The sequence below is a fragment of the Schistocerca nitens genome, chromosome 2 (genome assembly GCF_023898315.1).
Source record: "Schistocerca nitens isolate TAMUIC-IGC-003100 chromosome 2, iqSchNite1.1, whole genome shotgun sequence".
NCBI lineage: Eukaryota > Metazoa > Arthropoda > Insecta > Orthoptera > Acrididae > Schistocerca > Schistocerca nitens.
In genome coordinates, this window is record NC_064615.1 from 1,006,267,838 (window position 1) to 1,006,288,060 (window position 20,223).

Consider the following 20,223-nt stretch of genomic DNA (forward strand, 5'->3'; position numbering starts at 1 on the left):
GATCATTAATGTCTCTTGTGGTTTTGAATTCTTTTCAGCTCTGGTGACTATACACGTTGTTCTTGATACCTGCAATAGGTAAGGGTTTTGGACTGCGATTAGGCTTCTCTTCCCTTTTCCTGCTTTTTCACTTGGTTACATTTGACCTTACAACCCCAGCTTCTGTACTTTATTTCCGCCCTTACATTTGACTGCAAATAATTGTAGTTTTGTGTAAAAGATCGCTTGTGAGGCAGACATGGGTACGTCTGCAATCTCGCTTTCGCCTAGGACACTACTGATAGTTGTTGAGGGCTCTTTGTTTACATCGTTTTGTCCCTCTTCGTTACCACTTGCAGAAATACTTCCCTCAGACTTTTCAGTCGAAATTTCACTACGCCTTTCTCGGAGTATCGTCCATGGCTTCACTCTGAAAGACTTCCGTCGCACTAATTTTCGAGTTGTTTATTGTAAACTGTCCCACCGCTATTGCAATGCCTCTTTGAGGGTCTGATTGTTTACCGTTCATTGCATCGTCATTACTAGTATCACGTTTGTTATTATCTTCAGCCGGCCGCTGTGTCCGAGCGTTTCTAGGCTAATCCTGCCTCGGGCATGGATGTGTGTGATGTCCTTGGGTTAGTTAGGTTTAAGTAGTTCTAAGTCTAGGGGACTGGTGACGTCAGATGTTAAGTCCCATAGTGCTTAGAGCCATTTGAACCATTTGAATTATCTTCAGATACATTATTATACTGGTCTTGACTCTTGCGTAATGGATCAGTATTCCCCCTTCCTAAATTCTTCTCCTTCCCCGTATATCTAAAGGCGGGAATGCACGTTCGTTTACAGTATCTTGAACATCAGCACCGTGTCCAGGCTTCCTATTTATAGTCAAAGATCTTTAACAGCAACTGAATTACTTGCAGCTGATGTAGCACTGTTTTCTACCAGTTCTCTACTGATTACTGTTACCAGGTTAGGAAACAGAGGTTGCCGTTTAATTAAGTTGAACTCAAGACGGAATTTTTCTCTCAAACAGTCCAGTTTGAGGTAGTCTGTTTCATTACGTATACAACATATAGTAGTTGTCTCATGTATTTAATGTATCTTGATAGCCCCAATACTCGGGTGTCTGTCTTCCATTTTGATAGATATTATTCCATTACAGACGAGGAACAGATAAAGTCTGTACAGACGTCATTCCGAATTGCACGAACTTTTCCACAACGTTGCAATTTGAGTTTCACTACCTCGTACGGAAAATTCAAGGGGACATTAAAGACACGTTTCGCACCCCAGCAGTGACACAAATAAAAAATGTGATAGTACAGAAAACTCCGTTTAAAGGAGTAATGCTGTAAAACTTACGCTGAAATAGTACAAGTTTCCCTTAAATTTCAAGTAAATATTGTTGGCAATAAATTCCATTCCATTATATTTTTCAAGCACTGTGTGGCACTTCCCACGTGTTTTTCACACATAAACTAAAAATTGCCGTTTTTCTACTTGTGTCACTTATCTTGCCGGGGTGCGATTTGTCATGCTGCCTTCGACTGGACTAACGGTAAACTAAGCGACAGAGCCTGTTGCTAATGTTAACTCAAAGTTACCAGTGCACTCAAGAATTACTCATTCTTATACTAAATTAGAGCAAAGTATGAAATACCAGATCTACACTGTCTATTTGATTTCCTTTTAGATTCAGGTAGGTAGTTATCGTTCTGAGTTTTGGGAGATGCTGGACGCTCGTCGTCTTTGGTGGAGTTCAGTGTCGTAGTATTTTTCAGTGGGCAGGTTTCCATTGTTTTTTATACTTTCCCACACACTTAGCAAAGTGCAAAGACTATCTGCTCCCGCGTAAAGCAGCTGTGTAAGAGACGACACACGTGGCGGCACGAATAGCACTCAACTTGTGAACATTGGCAGCAGCGCACAGAAGTAAACACCGCTTAACCGGAATTGCGACCGCCGTGACGGAACAAAGTCACCGAGACGTATAAGTAATCCCACATATACGTAACCAAAGCAACTACAGCTGATGCAGGCACCTATATTTGTACGTACACGTATGTTTACACAACTTCAATTCTCTGCTAAAACACACTTCCAACTGACACGAGGAACAGTGAAATACCCGCTTAATTTTCCAGTTTTCACTCTGCAATGGAACCTACATTTGATATTCGTAGTCAACACAGGAGATAAAAGTGATTACCGAACATAGGACGGTGCCAGCAACAAACTCTTACTGTGCTGTTGTCCCGTTTATTGACTCTAAGCAAAATGTATCATCGTAAACTAAGGAACAACCGTCTTCAGTCACAATGGTGATTTTATTTCAATGCACGATGCATTCCAGGCCATGGTGGGCACATCTGCAGGTGCTTTGACAATCCACGTCATTTTATTTTCGCTTCAGATTTGGTTAATTCAGGTTCTGATAAAATGACAATGGTATATTACAAAGAGCCTAATTGCGTACATAAGTTAACAAACCAAGTCAAATGGAAGAATAACTTACTATTACCTGGAGGGGATACATTGTTTTGAAGCACAGTGTGAATAAACATGTTTATGTAGATTTACACACTTTCCACTCTACAGCACATTTGTAAACACAAGCCGGCCGGTGTGGCCGTGCGGTTAAAGACGCTTCAGTCTGGAACCGCGTGACCGCTACGGTCGCAGGTTCGAATCCTGCCTCGGGCATGGATGTGTGTGATGTCCTTAGGTTAGTTAGGTTTAATTAGTTCTAAGTTATAGGCGAGTGATGACCTCAGAAGTTAAGTCGCATAGTGCTCAGAGCCATTTTTTTTTTTTTTTTTGTAAACACAAATCAAAGAATTTCAAATGTATAGATGCTGCATTTCTACAGACACACGAGTGTTATTATTCCAAAGAACGTACAATGCTATTATGTTATTAGTTACACAGAGATATCCTGTATAAAACAAACATTTGTGAATATGTAAAATGTAACTGTATGTTATTAAATAGTTGCACTGGTAAATACACTAAAGCGCCAAAGAAACTGGTATAGCCATGCTTATCCAAATTCAGAAATACGTGAACAGGTGCTGCGGTTGGCAACGCCTATATAAGACAACAAGTGTCTGGCGCAGTTGTTACATCGGTTACTGCTGCTATAATGACACGTTATAGGGGTAACCTATAGGGAGATACGGGTCATATACAGTATGTACAACAACCAAGAGGGAATAATAAGAGTGGACGATCAAGAACGAAGTGCTCGTATTAAGAAGGGTGTAAGACAAGGCTGTAGTCTTTCGCCCCTACTCTTCAATCTGTACATCGAAGAAGCAATGATGGAAATAAAAGAAAGGTTCAGGAGTGGAATTAAAATACAAGGTGAAAGGATATCAATGATACGATTCGCTGACGACATTGCTATCCTGAGTGAAAGTGAAGAAGAATTAAATGATCTGCTGAACGGAATGAACAGTCTAATGAGTACACAGTATGGTTTGAGAGTAAATCGGAGAAAGACGAAGGTAATGAGAAGTAGTAGAAATGAGAACAGCGAGAAACTTAACATCAGGATTGATGGTCACGAAGTCAATGAAGTTAAGGAATTCTGCTACCTAGGCAGTAAAATAACCAATGACGCACGGAGCAGGGAGGACATCAAAAGCAGACTCGCTATGGCAAAAAAGGCATTTCTGGCCAAGAGAAGTCTACTAATATCAAATACCGGCCTTAATTTGAGGAAGAAATTTCTGAGGATGTACGTCTGGAGAACAGCATTGTATGGTAGTGAAACATGGACTGTGGGAAAACCGGAACAGAAGAGAATCGAAGCATTTGAGATGTGGTACTATAGACGAATGTTGAAAATTAGGTGGACTGATAAGGTAAGGAATGAGGAGGTTCTACACAGAATCGGAGAGGAAAGGAATATGTGGAAAACACTGATAAGGAGAAGGGAAAGGATGATAGGACATCTGCTAAGACATTAGGGAATGACTTCCATGGTACTAGAGGGAGTTGTAGAGGGCAAAAACTGTAGAGGAAGACAGAGATTGGAATACGTCAAGCAAATAATTGAGGACGCAGGTTGCAAGTGCTACTCTGAGATGAAGAGGTTAGCACAGGAGTTCGTGGCGGGCCGCATCAAACCAGTCAGTAGACTGACGACAAAAAAAAATCAAGATTTAAATGAGTTTGAGCGTGGTGTTATAATCGGCGCACGAGCGATGGGACTTAGAATCTCCGTTGTGGCGATGAAGTGGGGACTTTCCCATACGACCGTTTCAAGAATGTACCGTCATATCAGGAACCGGGTAAAACATCAAATCTCCGACATCGCTGTGGTCGGTAAAAGATCGGGACTAACGATGACAGAACAGAATCGTTCCACGTGACAGAAGTGCAACCCTTCCGCAAATTGCTTCAGATTTTAATGCTGGGCCATCAACAAGAGTCAGAGTGCGAACCATTCGACGAAAAATCATCGATATGAGCTTTCGGAGCTAAAGGCCCACTTGTGTACCCTTGATGACTGCACGACACAAAGCTCTGCAGCCTTGCCTGGGTCCGTCAACACCGACATTGGACTGTTGATGACTGGAAACATGTTGCCTGGTCGGACGAGTCTCGTTTCAAATTGTATCGAGCGGATGGACACGTACGGGTATGGAGACAACTTCATCAATGCACGGACGCTGGTGGAGGCTCTGTGCTGGTGTGGGGTGTGTGCAATTGGACTGATACGGGTCCCCTGGTACGTCAAGATACGACTCCGACAGGTGACGCGTACTTAAGCATCCTGTCTGATTATCTGCATCCATTTATGTCCATTGTGCATTCTGACGATATCGGGCAATTCCAGCTGGTCCAGTTTCTTTGGCTCTTCAGTGTATACGTTTCTTTAAGAAAAATAATCCTTTAAAGTTACTGAAAAACTGTTTTAAATGTTTATTCATATTCAACTTTCCAAATTTCTGTGCGTAATACTGACGAGGAAGCGCATAAAAATCACTACTGACGGATAAACAAAAATGACGTAAGTACACATTCAAGCTAACACATTTGAAATATGTAAAGTCACGAAAACTTTTGTACCCCAAGCTGCCCCACTTATTTCGTGAACTCATGTCTTCCATTTTGTGCAAAAAGAATAGTTGACCAGCAGCCGTAAAGAAAAATCATGATGGTATTCTTAATTAGACCGCTTTGATGGTGTAAATGTATATCTTGAAAGAGAGGACTGTTCTGGTATATAAATACATTAGGTAACTCACTAAACGTGATTGTTGTGATGAAAACAGGACGAAATATTCGTATGAACATATATCCCAAAATACGCTATTATTAAGTTATATACTACATGGTACGAGGGGTGTCATGTTCTCATCACAGAAAATTACCGAAGCGTTCAACCGTTAGCAGCACTGACGAGCGCCAACAGCTCATCACGTACCGAGGAAACTGATGGCTGAGAGGCTGTGCGTGCGCTGTGGGTAGGATAAGTTTAAAAAAATACGAAAAAACGAACTCCTCGCCAGGTCGTGGAGGCGTAAGGATTGTCTACCGGACGTCGTGTCATCCCCTGCCTTGCGGCGTTATGCGGATGCGGTATGGAGGGTTATGTGGTCAGCACACTGCTCTCCCGGCCATTTTGCGAACTTTCCAGAGCGTGGAGACGCTACTACTCGCTCAAGCAGCTCATCAGTTTGCATCACGAGGCTGAGCGCACCCCGTATCATTCTTCCCACCTAGAAAAAGTCCTTGACAATACTGGGAATCGAACCCGGGTCCTCTCTATGGCAGCCATCTACACTAACCATTCCGCTAGGAATAAGAAATAGCACCAGTAAGCTTACCCATAATGCCTATAAAGCCAATAGAGAGGATGGAGGTATGAGTTTCACCGTTACATGAGGAATGACTAGATCCTGGCACTCATCCATATCTGCTCTTGGCGCAACTCTTCGAGAATTCCCTGTGATGAGAAGACTGTGCGTCTTGTGTCCTGTAGCATATAACTCGATAACAGCGAACTGTAAAATTCCGTTCTCCTGTTTCAGTGAATGAAATTACAGTGAACTCAGATCTTTAGCTGCTTACAGGAGTTGATAAACATCAACGGGGACCGTTGAAAATGTGTGCCCCGACCGGGATTCGCACCCGGGATCTCCTGCTTACATGGCAGACGCTCTATCCGTCTGAGCCACCGAGGAGACAGAGGATAGTGTGTCTGCAGGGACTTATGTCTGGCATGCTTGCCGTGAGACCCACATTCCCAACTTACTGTCCACGCACTACATTTGTAGCGCCCCTGCCCACTATACTCCTTACTCGCGGCAGTCGATCTACCGATTCCTGTAAGAGTTCGGGCAATGTGAGTGTATCCGCACTGAAGAAGATCATGGGCCGGTAAGCCTTACCTATATGAAGATGGTATCTGTTCTTTCAGACATGTCCGAAAGAACAGATACCATCTTCATATTTCAGTGAAGGTTACTCAGTTGTTGCATTGCTGTTGGTTTCAATAAGCATCATGTTTTTCTTGGGCAAGGGACCATTCATTGTTCGTTTCACTTGCGAAAAGCATGGGGTGCCTCGAATACATCCAAAGCCGTTAATGGAAATGATTACAGGTGCCATCTGCGTGTTAACATTCTCTGCAAGCCACCTTAGGTGTGTGGTGGAAGACACTTCTTGTATGAAAAATTCCGTTTGGATCGACTGCAGATTTGTGTAATATAGAAGAGCGACCAGAATGTTTCCGTCTAAGGGCGTTGCTGTAGCGTCCATGCAACGTAGCGTGACTCCGATGCGGGAATATAAGCATCGACACGCAGGCAACGGATCAGTGTAGCGTTCGTGTCTTTCCGAAGTAGCCGCCCGCAGTGCCCGTGCGGTTCTAGGCGCTACAGTCTAAAACCGAGCGACCGCTACGGTCGCAGGTTCGAATCCTGCCTCGGGCATGGATGTATGTGATATCCCTAGGTTAGTTAGGCTTAAGTAGTTCTAAGTTCCAGGCGACTGATGACCTCAGAAGTTAAGTCGTATAGTGCTCAGAGCCATTTGAACCATCTTTCCGAAGTACGTGCTGTAAATGTGGACACGTGAACTACGGCGACATTATTACCAGTTGCGTCCAAATAGGGCCTACGTGCTACTATCATTTTCTTGGATGTCGAGGAACAAACACCGGTGGACATCCATCTGAGAATAAAGAATACGTATGATGCAGGGTGTCTGTCGAAAACCGCCGCTGTGGGATGATGCGTGACAAAGGTTGCTGCTGCTTCATTGTAACGGACATCCCCATATCGCAAATTAGTAACGCAGAAGTTATGCATACTCGAGTGGGAGACACTTGAGCATCCGTCCTATAACACAGATCCCTACCTGTACGATTACTACATTCCGTTCCTTAAAAAATGCTTTGAAGGGTCGACGATTCCTATCAGACGAGGATGCGCAGCAGGCAGTTACAGACTCGTTCATGAAGGAGAACACGACGTCTTCAACCTGGTGCGCCAGTAAGCGATTACCTTAACGCTCATAGCGATTTTGCCTGATTGGCGTACCGATTCTGAAATGTACGGCCTAGAAACTGAAATTTTGTTATCGCCCTTTATACTGTTTCATGTGATATATTTTCAATCTTTCTATCGGCGTAGAAAAACTTAAAACTTTCATAATGAAGTTCAGTGTCAAGTATGGCAAATCACATGCCAAAACAAGGTGTCATCTATTATTAAAAAGTACGTCATTGGACGAGGCGGTGCAGATTTAAGAACATTGGACTACTATATGAAAGGACGCCGTTGCAAATCCCCGTCTATTCGTCCAGCTTTTAAGTTTTCAGTGCCTCATATTCCGGGATGGCTCTGAGCACTATGGCTCTGAGCACTATGGAACTTGACATCTGAGGTCATCAGTCCCCTAGAACTTAGAACTACTTAAACCTAACCAACCTAAGGACATCACACACATCCATGCCCGAGGCAGGATTCGAACCTGCGACCGTAGCTGTCGCGCGGTTCCAGACTGAAGCGCCTAGAACCGCTCGCCCACAGCGGCCGGCAAATTCCGGGATGGTTGTCTTGCAAAGGGCAGGGTAAAATTACAAAATGTCATTACAGTATTGTGCAATAGCGGTACATCGTGTTGCCAGCAGTCCATCTAGCACAATGACTGAGTGTAGGCAGTTACAATGAATGGGGTACTATGGTGGAACGGCTCCTGACAGGCAACAGATTTATGTAGTCTCTGCTAAGTGATGTTTGAGGTGGTGCAAAGAGCGACGACACTGGACAGTGGATGACTGGAAACGAATGATTTGGACTGATGAGTCACGTTACACCCTGTAACAATCCGATGGAAGGGTCTGGACTGGCGAATGCCTGGAGAACGTTAGCTGCCCTTGTGCGTAGTACCAAAAGTGAAGAATGGAGGAGGTGGTATTATGATATGGAGGTGTTTTTCGTGTTTAGAGTGTGTTCCAATTAAGAAAACACGAAATGCGGTAGGATACAAACATTTTTACAGTATTGTGTACTGCGTGCAGCATAACAGTTTCGAGTCGATGAATGTTTCAGCATGACAATGCACTCTGTTTTAAAGCAGCATCTGTGAGGCAATAAGATTCCTGAATTGGAGTGGCCTGCCGAGAGCTCCTACCCGAAACAAGTGGGACAACTTTGAAATGCGTTAGAACGTTGACTCCGCCTCAGACCCCACTGTACAGCCCCACAAACTTCCTCTAGTTTCGGTTCTTGACGAAGAATGGGCTACCATTCCTCCACAGGAGTCTCTAGCAGAGCTCAAGCCGTCATAAAGACAAAAGCGAAGACGAAGGTGAAGGGCGGACAAACCCCATATTAATGTCCACTAATAGGTGTCTGGATGATTCTCGTTAGATAGTATTCTAGGTCATGAGAGCGAAGGAACGTTTCATCCTCTTTATATCCTAAAAATTTCTCCTCCCCGTTCTGCCCCTGACCCTTATGTCTGACACAGGTGTTCAGAAACACCCTGTAGAATGTAATCACTGAGCAACCAACAGGTACTGGCAACGTTATTACATCGACTCATATTATGAGAGCTGGCGCCGCGAGCGGCCTAGGAAACATCCGAAGGAACCTGGAACATAAAATAGTGGAGGGATTAGGAGAGCCGAGGCAGAAAATAAAACGGAAGACTCGTAGTTGATTAAATCCAGAAACCCGCCGGCCTAGTTGCTGAGCGCCGGTCCAAATTGCAAGGTAGCAGGAGCGCACGGCGGGCCGTAAACATCGCCGAGGTGACGTCAACAATCGATATGCGCCTCCTCCGTGTAAGGCGGTCGCAAACAGTCCGTGGAGCTCGTGGCAAGATGAGAATGTGAGGATGGGGTGAGCGAAGCTATAGAGGCGAGACCTAGTGGATCGAGAGGGCGCGAGGCCATCGTACGTACGACAGTAGCAGTAGGGACACGGTTATGAGACTACATAGGTTGTCACGGTCGATTGCAATACTAACGAAAAACGTTAAGGGTCCGATCAGGGTTGTTCGAGTATTTTGTGGAAGGAACTCTACCTCGAGAGACGTCTTTCAGAGTATTTCGCTATGTTTCCTAGCTTATCAAGATCAGGGTTGCCGACATTTTGAACAGGTTTTGTACAGAAAAATGGACTCACTGTAATCAGGCCCGGCGAAAGGAGGGTTCCACACCGTTGGCTCGGGGTGCTACAAGGGGCCTGGACATCAAGCAAATGGCCCATTTGAAAAGTTTATTATACTGTAAATATAGTCGCTAAAATTTAAGTCTTTTACAACATCAGACCGTGTATTATGTAGTGTTCTTGTGTCGAGTGTAGGCTGTAAAGGAGTTGGTTAACGGTATACTGTCACCGTTTACTAAGCAACACGATACGTACTATAAATTCACAATGTCATCCAACAAGGATCAATTTGCAGTTTCATTTCGTACAAGTAGATCGCAGTTCAAATGACATGAACAGAATATTTACGTGTTTTTTGGCAAAGTTATGCATTTGAACAGAAACTGAATATGAATACTATTAAATTTATCATTTTTCAAAATACTTCATTATTTTTACATGTACGTAATTTATTTAGAAACTTCCTTATTCTGAAGTTACATTTGAACTTATTGTCAACCATATACTCAGTTACAATTTTCATATTGACTGAATATATTTCCGTAAACTGCCTACTTTGTCAATGTTATATTGTCTTTGCTGTATATATTATCTTTGTCGTCCTTGACTCTCTCGTAGTTATTTATGCGTCGGAAATGCTGCATGTTACGTTGTTGTTTCTGTTTGGCCCTGCCTCTTAAATAAATTGAAAAGGATTCTTGCAAACCAGTTCACTAAGGAAAAGTGAGATTTGCCAAACAAAATTTGAATAGCCAGTTTTGTTATTATTTAAGAGAGACTTTGTTAGAACATGCTGTGTTACGTTTCTCGCATAGTCTGCTCATACCGTAGGTGATACATAACTCTCTCTAATGTATTACAGAAGATTATACATTTGGGTGTTTAAATGTTCCTTCTTGTTGTGTAGCATTTGTATTTCGGTTTTTTCACTTCTTTTGACCAAATATAATTACTTTTGGTGACGATTGTGTCAGATAGTTTATTTCCAGTTCTGGATACTTAGGCACCAAATCACGAAACACACTTTTCATTAAACTTTATATGTTGAATTATTTCTGTCTGTTTTGGGGATGCATTTATTTATTGGAATATAACCTTAATCATCTGGGTAATCAGTCACTAAACCGTAAGTTTCTAATTTATGATGGGTTTTGGAGAGTTATCTACCACCTGATGATGCACTAAAGGGCCCGAATCGCATCATTGATTAGAGCACAAACGTGTATTGACTGCTTCCGCTGTAATTTGTTTTTGTTTTCGATAGAAGCCACTGAAATAGCCTAAGAAAATGTTTGTGTGTAACATTAAATGGTTCAAATGGCTCTGAGCACTATGGGACTTAACGTCTGTGGTCATCAGTCCCTAGAGCTTAGAACTACTTAAACCTAACTAACCTAAGGACGTCACACACTTCCATGCCCGAAGCAGGATTCGAACCTGCGACCGTAGCGGTCACGCGGTTCCAGACTGAAGCGCCTAGAACCGCACGGCCACAAAGGCTGGCGTGTAACATTAGCTAAGTATTCTAAAATTATGAAAGAAGGAGATTATAATTTATGGAATGATGTTGAGGGGATGGATTTAAGCTGCTCAGAGCCTTGCACCACAGAAATATCATTTTACAGGCAAGAAAAGTTGAGGTGGATGTTGCTCTGTTAAACATTAGCAGCCTGATAGGAGATTTAAAAGCGTTATGAGGAATGTTTTTAAATATCAATCTGGACATGGTTTCAGACCTCCCAGAAAACAAGTGCGGTGCAGTGTGGATTCGTGTTAATCATCTCGAAGACGGTTTCTAACAAAGGGTGTTTAACGTTGCTATTTAAACTGACAGATGTGGCGTGAATAGACCGTTGACCAACGTGTCAGATAACAGTGGAACAAGCAACTCTCTGACTGCACTTCAGCTTTTAAATAGAATTCTTGAGATGAAACTGACCATCATTTTTCCAATTACCTGTGATGCTTTAAGAATATTTTGTTTACGGACATTGACTGTGAGTGAACTACACTCCTGGAAATGGAAAAAAGAACACATTGACACCGGTGTGTCAGACCCACCATACTTGCTCCGGACACTGCGAGAGGGCTGTACAAGCAATGATCACACGCACGGCACAGCGGACACACCAGGAACCGCGGTGTTGGCCGTCGAATGGCGCTAGCTGCGCAGCATTTGTGCACCGCCGCCGTCAGTGTCAGCCAGTTTGCCGTGGCATACGGAGCTCCATCGCAGTCTTTAACACTGGTAGCATGCCGCGACAGCGTGGACGTGAACCGTATGTGCAGTTGACGGACTTTGAGCGAGGGCGTATAGTGGGCATGCGGGAGGCCGGGTGGACGTACCGCCGAATTGCTCAACACGTGGGGCGTGAGGTCTCCACAGTACATCGATGTTGTCGCCAGTGGTCGGCGGAAGGTGCACGTGCCCGTCGACCTGGGACCGGACCGCAGCGACGCACGGATGCACGCCAAGACCGTAGGATCCTACGCAGTGCCGTAGGGGTCCGCACCGCCACTTCCCAGCAAATTAGGGACACTGTTGCTCCTGGGGTATCGGCGAGGACCATTCGCAACCGTCTCCATGAAGCTGGGCTACGGTCCCGCACACCGTTAGGCCGTCTTCCGCTCACGCCCCAACATCGTGCAGCCCGCCTCCAGTGGTGTCGCGACAGGCGTGAATGGAGGGACGAATGGAGACGTGTCGTCTTCAGCGATGAGAGTCGCTTCTGCCTTGGTGCCAATGATGGTCGTATGCGTGTTTGGCGCCGTGCAGGTGAGCGCCACAATCAGGACTGCATACGACCGAGGCACACAGGGCCAACACCCGGCATCATGGTGTGGGGAGCGATCTCCTACACTGGCCGTACACCACTGGTGATCGTCGAGGGGACACTGAATAGTGCACAGTACATCCAAACCGTCATCGAACCCATCGTTCTACCATTCCTAGACCGGCAAGGGAACTTGCTGTTCCAACAGGACAATGCACGTCCGCATGTATCCCGTGCCACCCAACGTGCTCTAGAAGGTGTAAGTCAACTACCCTGGCCAGCAAGATCTCCGGATCTGTCCCCCATTGAGCATGTTTGGGACTGGATGAAGCGTCGTCTCACGCGGTCTGCACGTCCAGCACGAACGCTGGTCCAACTGAGGCGCCAGGTGGAAATGGCATGGCAAGCCGTTCCACAGGACTACATCCAGCATCTCTACGATCGTCTCCATGGGAGAATAGCAGCCTGCATTGCTGCGAAAGGTGGATATACACTGTACTAGTGCCGACATTGTGCATGCTCTGTTGCCTGTGTCTATGTGCCTGTGGTTCTGTCAGTGTGATCATGTGATGTATCTGACCCCAGGAATGTGTCAATAAAGTTTCCCCTTCCTGGGACAATGAATTCACGGTGTTCTTATTTCAATTTCCAGGAGTGTATTATTTACCATATTGGAAAGAATGAAGAATATACTACGATCTACAGTCATACAAAACAGATTATCAGCTCATTAGCTGGTCAGTCAAACTTTAATGATGTAACTAACACATTTGTCGATAGAGATCCATAGTTATCGAAACACTAAGTCTACCGCCGGCCGCGGTGGTCTCGCGGTTCTAGGCGCGCAGTCTGGAACCGCGTGACTGCTACGGTCACAGGTTCGAATCCTGCTTTTGGCATGGATGTGTGTGATGTCCTTAGGTTAGTTAGGTTTAAGTAGTTCTAAGTTCTAGGGGACTGATAACCACAGCAATTGAGTCCCATAGTGCTCAGAGCCATTTGAACCACTAAGTCTACCAGCGTACTGCTACAGATCAGGTAATGGCCTCATAAGCGTCTCGCCTGGAGTATTTAAACATGAACAGTCTGACAGACTGAAAAGTGTAATGAGGAATGTTTTTGAATATCAACCTGGACAAGGCATTAATCCTCCCAGAAAACAAGCTCTGCAGTCGGTGCAGTGTAGAGTGACGGTTTCTGACAATAATCACGTAAAACTGTAATAAAATTACACTTAATTTTCAAAGCGATATCTGACGTCATTAAGTAGTACTTCTCTTCGCTGAGGAACTATATCACCTATTTTTCTTTCAGTATGACGGCAAATAAAAATACTATTTCATATACACGTCCAGTAGATTGAAACCACCTGTCAAAAGCCGAAAAACATATCGCTTGTAGAGACGGACGTGATGGCGAAGATAGAAGCAAACTAGTGTTCATCCACTGTGCCTTCTCGAATGACGAGATCACACAGAGAACGCCACGAAGAATTCCTCAGACCATAATACTCCCTCCTCCGGTCTTAACCCTTCCGACGATCGTTGCAGGGTGTTTGCCATCTGTCTGATAGAGCATGAAACGAGATTCATCTGAAAAGTCCACTCAATAGACGTCCAGTTGCGATAATGGTGTGCAAATTCCAGCCTTCGTCGCTGATGAACAGCAGCCATCACGGATGCATGAACGAGGCGCCTGCTGCAGAGGCCCATACGCACCAACGTTCGCTGAACGATCGTTCAGGAGACACTGCTGGTAGCCACTCCGTTCATCTGGATGATGTGTTGCTGAACAGTTCCACGCCTTTTCGCGCGTACACATCTCCGCAGCCGTCATTCGCCTCTGTCACCTATGACCCGTACTGCACCTCAGCTGCCTCTGCGCCGGGTTTACATAGCGCCATTTTTCCATGCAGGGTGTCCTTTAACCACGGCGCTATGCGAACAGTTCAGAACCTTGGCCGGTTAGGAAATGTTTCCACACTTCGTCCGAAAGTCAATGATCATGCCCGTTTGGGTGTCAGATGAATCACTCAGTTTGCAAATTACGACAACGACTACACAGCTTCCCGCCCCTACACCCCCCCCCACCCCCCACCCTCTCCGACACGCTTTGTACTGTATACCCTCCACAGAAGAATTCATTGTGGCCTTGAAAGAATTAGAAGGATAGTTTTCTAAACGTTTTGAGGTCAATGGCAATTTTACATCTCTCTTGGCGCTGCTTTCGAGACTATTTTCCTTTTCAGTTGAAAGTGCCCCTGTGCATGTACCGAAATAACTCATTGATATTGAAGGTAATTCCTGTTTTAATCACGTATCCTTTTACTTTAAAACTGTATACGACAGGTCGAGTTTCCACATCTCGATAATGAAGTTGCAAAAGTGCTATAATATTTCGATCGGCATATTTGTGTGAAAGACGTTATTTGATTATGAAACTATGGATGTCACAGTTCCATGGCAACCTGACCTCGAAAATCTGTGAAATTGTCTGTATGTGTCCGTTATGCTGACAGTCTGTACCAGATAGAAGTTATGTCTTCAATGTGACAATAAATGATACTGAAAATTTGTTTTTTGTTGTTTATATTGTTCAGAAATATGAAAAATAAAACTAAGTCATAGTGTGGCTGCGCTACCATTGAAATGTGGTGCATTCGCATTTTCCCATCTTCCTGATCCTTTTACTAAGACAGTGTAGTGTGGTGGTGGGGGAAGTGTGCCGCAAGGCTGAGCGCTATGGGTCTCATGCTTTGGCACTCCTGCCAGGGCACAGCTCAAGAGCCTAATTCTTGGCTGCACCTGGTTTACACCATAGAGAAGATATTTCTATGTTTTTTTTTTTGGCATTTGTTTGCTTGTGTTCGCTATGGTGTAAATGAGGCTTAAAGATGTCGAAACTGCAAACAAGTCGAGACATAACAGTAAAATTATTAGGTCTACTTGGATAGTATTATCTGTTAGATTATAAATAAATTGCTAAAAGACGCCATATTGCGGCGCAGGGTCTCGAGGCCAGAGCCGGATAGAATCCCTGTGGCGGATAAACGACCTTTTGTCTGGAACACTGAGTAGCTTGTGTCTGATTTTTAAATGGCTTTCAATGCTCGATTAGGCAATAGCTTGGGCTGCTCCACTTAGGAAATACGATGAACAAGCAGTTAAAATACGATAACACAGAAAACAAGGTTTATAGAAGTCGCAGACGGCTGACACGACGACCGTGGAGACAGGAAGAGTATCCAGGCACAAAATGAGAATAGAAATAATTTTTTTAAAACTTCAAAACTGCAGACACTGCGACGCGATAATGAAGTTTGCAAATTACGACAACGACTACACAGCTTCCCGCCCCTCCCCCCCCCCCCCTCTCCGACACGCTTTGTACTGTATATCCTCCACTGAAGAATTCATTGTTGCCTTGAAAGAATTAGAAGGATAGTTTTCTAAACGTTTTGAGGTCACTGGCAATTTTACATCTCTCTTCACGCTGCTTTCGAGACCATTTTCCATTTCAGTTGAAAGTGCCCCTGTGCAGGTACAGACATAACATTTATACTGGAGGTAATTCCTGTTTTAATCACATATCCTCTTACTTTAAAACTGTCTAGGACAGGTCGAGTTTCCACGTCTCGATAATGAGCTTGCAAAAGTGCTACAAGATTTCGATCGGCATATTTGTGTGAAAGACGTCATTTGTTAATGAAACTATGTATGTCACAGTGCCATGGCAACCTGACTGCGAAAATCTGTGAAATTGTATGTGTCTGTCCGTGTGCTGACAGTCTGTACCAGATAGAAGTTATGTCTTCAGTGTGACAAAAATAATTAAATAATACTGAAAATTTGTTTTTTGTTATTTACATTGTTGAGAAATATGGTTCAAAAATGGCTCTGAGCACTATGGGACTTAACATCTATGGTCATCAGTCCCCTAGAACTTAGAACTACTTAAACCTAACTAACCTAAGGACATCACACAACACCCAGCCATCACGAGGCAGAGAAAATCCCTGACCCCGCCGGGAATTGAACCCGGGAACTCGGGCGTGGGAAGCGAGAACACTACCGCACGACCACGAGATGCGGGCTGAGAAATATGAAAAATAAAACCAAGTCATATGCACTGTGGCTGCACTATCATTGAAACGTGGTGCATTCGCATTTTCCCATCTTCCCAATCCTCTCAATAAGACAGTTTAGTGTGGTGGCGGCGGGGGAAGTGTGCCGCAAGGTTGAGCCCTATGGGTCTCGTGCTTTGGCCCTCCTGCCAGGGCACAGCTCAAGAGCCAAATTCTTGGTTGCACCTGGTTTACACCATAGAGAAAATTTTTTTATTTGACATTTATTTGCTGTGTTCGCTATGGTGTAAATGAGGCCTAAAGATGTTGAAACTGCAAAAAATTGAGACATAACAGTAAAATTATTAGGTCTGTTTGGAAAGTATTATCCGTTAGACTCCAAATAAAGTTCGGGAATAGTTAAAAGTCCTTCATTGCTGAACGACGCCATATTGAAGGGCAGGATCTCGAGCCAGAACCGGATAGAATCCGTGCCGCGGGTTAACGACGGTTTGTATGGCACACTGAGCAGCTTGTGTCTGATTTTTAAATGGCTTTCAATGCTCGATTATGCAATCGCTGGGCTGCTCCAAATAGGAAATATGATGAATAAAGAGTTAAAATATGATGAATAAAGAGTTAAAATATGATAACACATAAAACAAGGTTTACAGGACTAGCAGACGGCTGACCCAATGACCGTGGACACAGGAAGGGTATCCGGGCACAAAATCAGAATGGTAATATGTGTGTGTGTGTGTGTGTGTGTGTGTGTGTGTGTGTGTGTGTGTGTGAAATCTTATGGGACTTAACGGCTAAGGTCATCAGTCCCTAAGCTTACACACTACTTAACCTAAATTATCCTAAGGACAAACACACACACCCATGCCCGAGGGAGGACTCGAACCTCCGCCGGGACCAGCCGCACAGTCCATGACTGCAGCGCCCTAGACCGCTCGGCTAATACCGCGAGGCCAGAATAGAAATAAATTTTTTAAAACTTCAGATCAGCGGATACTGTGCGGTGCGATAAACGCTATGGAACAGAGAGAGAATGATTCTTTGTTAGAAAAATGTGCACTGTTTTATTTCTATTTGTATTAACGACGTATGCATTTACCATCCAACTACTAGGTGACATTCTCTCTGCATAAAATATAGCACCTAGTCCGTGTCATTCTTTTGGAGTTGTTTGTCTGATGACCAGATGTGTTCCATTTTAACGGATGCACCAGTTATTGTGTTTGCAAGGCTGAGAATACACAATATTAGTGAAAATAAACACGAAAATGCTAGTCAAGAAACTGCACGTTGAGCAACTGGTCCCAATCTTAATTATCCTCTGTGGATTTCAGCATTGATTGTCGTTCCAAGTTCCATAAATTCAACACCCAAATTCGGTTAGCATCGCTAAAAACTGTAGCCGTAACATTTCTGGCTGGCAGTTTGGTATGTTTCTTTACTCCCAACCATCAAGAATCCAAACCAGTACACAAACTTATTTTCTCTGCACGTCAGGATAGAAAATCACTGTCACATTGTAAGGCCTTCATTTAGTGGATCGTAACGAAAAAAGAAGTCTAGAAGAAAGAAGCAGTTATCAGTTGAGTTTAGGATCATTAGAAAGGAGTATTAGAACGCAACGAGCGCGAAAGTAATATACTTTTCCGAAAACTGTGACAAGTGGCTTGTCAGTTTACGTACAGTGAAAATGGCTTTTTGACATGTTTTTGAAATTAATTTCTTGTACCAGTACGTTGTTCAGTGCAGACGGACGGCCAAATTTGCGATCGTGATGACGGATACCTTTGACGAGTATCTTTATCATTACAGTCCGTAGATTTAGAACGCAGATGTTGCAGTAAATAATCCCCCCCTCCCCCCAAATACATCAGCGATACATTAAAAGGTAGGTTACTTTCCGTATAGCTCCTATCGTCTCCCGTCAAATAGGTATTGTTACCGACCCTGCCTGACAAAAGAATGAGACACGTAGACGAAAGCAGGAAAGGAAATAAAACTTCACGAATTGAGAGGGTGTATGACTTATATTTTGGTGATTACGAAATCGAATCAAATTTACAGTGAAGCTGGCTGTAGGAGCCCACTTACAAGATGCACTACATTCTGTTCTAGATGCATGCACTGACTCGGTTGGGAAGGATGTCATCAAGCCGCTGTATCCTCTCTTGAGACAAGCTGGACCACACGTGTTGTATCGCCACGGAAGTGCGTCAACATCATGCCGACGATTCGTAGAGACACGTGCCGCATGTGCACGAGTATTGTCCTGTTGGAAAATTGGACCACAGTATTGTCGCGCTAGAGGTTACACATGAGGATGTTAGAAACGCTCCATTTGTGCCGTCAGAGTTTACTCTATCGCTACCAGTCGAGACCTGGAGTCATACCAGATGGCTCCCCACACCACGACACGTGGAGTAACATCGTTGTGCCCTGGGAAGAATGGGACCTCTTCTCTGGTCGCCGGCATACTCGACAATCTTCATCTGGGACAGTGCAGAACCACGATTCACGGCTGAACACAGTGCGACGGTCATCGCCAGCGCTGCACGCTTCCGGCCACGGTACCACTTCAAACGCAGCCGTTTGTGGTGTTGTATCGTCGGAAGCCTACGAATGGGACTTTAATTCCTTACTCGGGCTGCTGCCAGTCTCTGATCGATGGAGCAGCATGACACAGAATGTGGCACCGAGTCTATTACTTATTCTCGGACGGTAGGCAGATGTGCAGGGATTAAGATTTGCTTGGTGCACTATATGGTGATCCTCTTACTTGGTCGACCGGACGCTTGACTAAGAGCAAGCCCGTCCTCAAACTTCCATGCACTGCCTTATCGGGACACTGTCACATCCGAATGCCCTACCAATCTGGAATGTAGCACGTTTTGACCAGGCTGCCAAATGGAGACTCACAATGAGGCGCTTTGCAAGCTCTGGCAGGTGCTAATAACGCTGTCTCTCACGATTGTGCGTCACTCCGTGTCCTTCTCACAGTGATCACTCCCCATCTGGCGGTGTTCGCGACCCTTTACCTACCCTATCGGGCCTCGTACCCATACTAAATAAGAGTAACACCAATGCACTCTGTTGACTATTCTATCACAGAGCACTGCAACTCTGATCTTTTACATACCCATCGACTGGGTGTGCTTGACGGCCGGCTATTTCTCGTCTGTGCTTCACTTCTTTTTTCGGTGGTGCGCACAGCTATACAACTTCAAGTTTTTTTCACTTTTCGACAAACCCTACTCTTTATTAATTTCTACGCTATTTGCACGAGCACGCTAGAAACATCTGAAAGTTTCAGACACACGCACGCGTCTCGCAACGGAGATAAATGTACAGCGGATCTGTAGCAACGACACCGCTACACGCTTGTATAGGCGTTAAACTCGCGACTGCCACAGACAGGCCTGTCAGGAACATCTGAATGTAAAGTTGTGGCTTTCCTCTTTGTGACTGCTTCTAATTAGAAACGTCAGATTGCTTTGAAAGGCCTGTCAGTAATGCGAAAAGAGCAGCAGACACTGATGGACAGGTAGGCGGATCCAAGCTGCAGTCAGCAATGCGAACTGCGAATGGGAATAAGACAGTAACTGGAAACTCGTGCATTTACAATTTAGAATTGCCGTCTGATTTTGGAGTTGTGCGCGGTCGTGTGCAAGGCTTGGATAAAGCGTAGAAAAAACAATAATCGCCGGCCGCGGTGGTCTAGCGGTTCTAGGCGCGCAGTCCGGAACCGCGC

General features: G+C 44.6%; 1 protein-coding gene across 1 annotated transcript in view; it reads right to left on the reverse strand.

Moving 5' to 3' along the window:
• Nucleotides 1–20,223, reverse strand: part of LOC126235500 (glypican-5-like) — a 1,111,824-nt gene that overhangs the window by 485,159 nt on the left and 606,442 nt on the right. The window lies entirely within an intron of this gene.